Raw genomic sequence first — 4,300 nt, forward strand, 5'->3', positions numbered from 1 at the left:
GCCCGATACCATCGCTTTCTAATCAAATTTCATTTTCAATTTCCTTAAACAATTTCAGAAAATAATTTTACAAAAAAAATTCATTTCTCGGGCTTGGGACCTCGGAATTCGATTCCGGGCATACGCCCAAGTCCCATATTTTTCTACGGACCCTCCGGGACCGTCAAATCACGGGTCCGGGTCCGTTTACCCAAAATGTTGACCAAAGTCAAATTTATTCATTTTAACATCAAAATTTAGCATTTTTCATAGAATTTCACATTTAAGCTTTCCGGCTACGCGCCCAGACTACGCACGCAAATTGAGGCGACTCTAAACGAGATTTTCAAGGCCTCGAAAGCACAGAATTCATTTAAAACAGGTGATGACCCTTTGGGTCGTCACATGCAATAATTTAGATAAAAATGCATAACCTATTTTTAATTTTTCTTTAGCGTTTAGTCATGTAATTAATACACCCTTATTGGTCTACTTATTTTAGCATGACTTAGTACTTTTAGATTATATTTATTTTTATTATAGTTTTTAATTAGCAATATTTATATTACATAATTTTATTGTCTTTATTGTTCAATATTTTAGGATAATGCCATGACACTTTCTCATATTTGTATTATCTTATTGGAAAATGCTTTATATAGTTGCATCTTACTAGCATTAAAGAAATATTTTGAGCACAATTTATATGTTTTGTTCTACGAAGATTTTACCGTGAAAAACCCGAATAACGCGAAAACCCAAGAAAATCCGAGAGTGAAAAATCCGAGTTTTATTGGTTTGGTTTGGTCTTTAGATTTAACGTAAAAATTGCACGGGGCGCCCTATTTGGTCGCCCCCATTTAACCTATACCCATTTTTTAAAAACTTTTAACTTGTACCCACTTTTTAAACAACTTCAACCCTTTTTCTCCTCCTCCTTCTCCTCCTTCGTATTCTTCTTTCTTCTTCCACAATGATCCTCTGGAAATATATGCCTCTAAGTGATAATAGTTTTAACATTTATCGTTTTTCATATCAGTCAGAATATTGAGTGCCAATTCTTACTACTTAAAGTTATATATTTTGTCTCGTTTAATCACCACTTCACTCACACATGTTAGTTTTGCAGGCTTCAACACAATACAATTGTGTTATTTGAATCCAGCAAGCTGCTATGCTCTGTGTTGTTGTCTCGATAGAATTCTTCGATTCCTCTAGGATTAATTCTCGAAGATGGTGAGACCAATGCGTTGACAAACTTAAACGTGAGTGAAAACTACGGATACCTTGTATACTGCATACATATTGGACAAAAGAAAGAAGAGTTTGGATCAGATAGCATAAAACATGAGAGCATAAAACATGCTGAAGTTAATTAAATTAATAGAACAAAAACTTCAACTCTAGAGCTGAAGTTCCCCAGTTACAAAGACAAAAACTTCAGCTCTAGAGCTGAAGTTCCCCAGTTACAAAACAAAAACTTCAGCTCTAGAGCTGAAGTTCCCCAGTTACAAAATAAAAACTTCAGCCAGTTACAAACAAAAACTTCAGCTCTAGAGCTCAAGTTCGCCAGTAACAAAACAAAAACACAAAAACAAAAACTTCAGCTCTAGAGCTGAAGTTCGCGAGTTACAAAACAAAAACATCAGCTCTAGAGCTGAAGTTCACAAGTTACAAAACAAAAACTTCAGCTCTAGAGCTGAACTTCAGGCCCGGCTACTAGAATGATGAAGTTTTGCGTGATTGCCTTTGCCACTTCAGCCCCGTATGCTGAAGTTATGCGAAAAAGCGGGTACGCTTGCAATTTTTTTTGCAAAGCGGGCACAAGTTAAAACGTGACACAAAAAGCGGGTATAGATGCAAATGCCCCAGATTTAACAACCCGACACAATTGGTTTGGTTTGGTAATTGTAAAATCCGAACCAACCCGACCTATGTACTCCCCTAAGTTTATGTTTCAGAACTTAAGAAACGAAATCTGAAGTTGCATTCTACTTAAGAGTCGAATGTCTGAAGTTGCATTTGAAAGATAGAACAACTTCAGATTCGAATTTTTGAAGTTGCATTGAAGAGATTGAACTACTACAAATCCAGACAGGTACACTTTGCAAAATTTTGTGCAATACGAGTATAACTTCATGGTAACCTCAAAAGTGGGTCTCATCCAATGATCATGATTATGAGACTACACCCATTCACCTTGTTAAGAAGACTTTAATGCAAGCATTCGAATACGGAAAAACTGTTTTCTTAATATTTTTGCCGTCTAATTTTCACTTAGAGGAAAAATGACCGACAAAAGAATTAGTAAACCTATCGACGGTATCGCGCTTAATAATATACATTAATATAAAATCAATTGTTACATCGAATAACATCAAAATTCATCATCGGGAACAATGGTCAAAATGATATTTTTCTATTGACAATGAATTGGTGTAAATATAGGCTTTGTCGTCGACATTGGTATCATAATCTCCGATGTTAACATCTTCTTTTAAGAATCTCCAAGCTTTTTTTTGTTTAAATTTCTTTTAGTTTGGTATTGAAGATGCCATCGAGGTAAACGAAAATCCAAAAGCTCAAGAAAATATGTTTCGAAATCAAAAGAATCGAGGGTGTGGCCTAAGAGACAATAAAGTGGTTGAAGAACTATCATATTTCAGGTTTAAATTCTAGCGAAAACAAAAAATATTAGGTGATCTTTTCTATCTGCCTAGACTGTAGTGAATAGAGTTATTCGGCATATATGCACAAGCTTGAGTAACAGATACTCGTTGGAATAGTCGTCGTATTGCGTGCAAGTTAATGCGAACACCACCATCATTAAATTAAAAAAGCACAAATGAACAAAGGAAATGTCACTTTCACGAGGAGTAATCTCCTACTGCTTCTCTCTCTATAAATAGCGATATTGAATCTTACATTTCTCACACAACACAGAAAACTGTAAAAAGTAAAAAGTCACTTATTTTATAAACTCTATGGCCAAAGAAATTAGTAGTATTATGAACATCTTCATTTTGTTGCTTGTAGTAACAACAACAGTAAAAGGACTAACCCCAGGCCCTTGTTGTCGTCCCCCGGTGTTTTATTGTTGTCCTTTCAAAGGGAGTGGAGTTCATAACATTCCTTTGCCGCCCAAGAAACCCCACAATTTTCATCCCTCTATTAACAAGTTTTCCCCACACACAGAAAACCAGCTAAAACACCTTTGATCAGTTCAGCTGAATCATATCTTGCTTGCTTGATTGTCGAGTTAAGGTTACTATGTTTTGCTTCTGGAATAAGGTTATATATGGAGCTGGATATTTGAGCTTTATAAGTTCAAATATTGCCCTTAGAGTAAATAGTGTTGAAGTTTGTGATAGGAGTGTTTATGTGAAGAGATAGTAAATGTTAATATGGCATGGCCGACCCAAAGGGCACGTCCAAGTCCAAGACGAGCACGACCGTCATTCGTAAGGAGCATTCTTTGGGCAGATAGGAGCCAATGAAGACCCCATGCCCATTGCGTTTACCGAATCCGAGAGTCCGAGCATACTAGTCGTGGACCAAGCCATCGCAGGGCGAAGCAAGGACGACTTGGGACACAACTGCAGCTTTTGGTTCACCCCGCACGTCGAACGCGAGGGGCGAAAGGCAACCGATTGTGCTTGATAATGCCTTGGCATTAGGTATGCAACACAGAAAACCGACGCCGAACAAGCCTAATTTGCGCTTGTGCCATGTCTGAGATGGCATGCGGGCTAGGACGTCGCTGCTCAAGCAGGGATCCAACCTAGCCACACATGCCGAACACTACTCATGTGCCGCACGTACACTTGCCTCGCCGATGCAAGCCAACAACAGCCCCAACACGCGACGCGCAGCCATGTGTTGTTGCCGATGCCAACGTTGCAAAGCCAAGACAAGCCCCGCAAAGCACGAATAGGGGGTTGGAGCAATGCCAGACACAACCCGCAACAACCGATGGCAATCGGCAACTTACTGAGCTTCGCCCCATGCGCATGGCACCTTGCGGCGCTACTTGCACGGTGCTTTGCCGTTCTGTTGCCAAAAGCCATCAGCCGCCACGAGCGATGTCGCCTCCCGATGTTGCCCGCAACAACCGATGGCAATCGACATGTACTGAGCTTCGCCCCATGCGCACGGCACCTTGCGGCGCTACTTGCACGACGCTCCGCCGTTCGTTGTCAAAAGCCATCAGCTGCCACGAGCGGTGCCAGACACAACCCGCAACAACCGATGGCAATCGGCAACTTACTAAGCTTTGCCCCATGCGCATGGCACCTTGCGGCGCTACTTGCACGGTGCTTTG

This window comes from Nicotiana attenuata, unplaced genomic scaffold (genome assembly GCF_001879085.1).
Source record: "Nicotiana attenuata strain UT unplaced genomic scaffold, NIATTr2, whole genome shotgun sequence".
Taxonomy (NCBI): Eukaryota; Viridiplantae; Streptophyta; class Magnoliopsida; order Solanales; family Solanaceae; genus Nicotiana; species Nicotiana attenuata.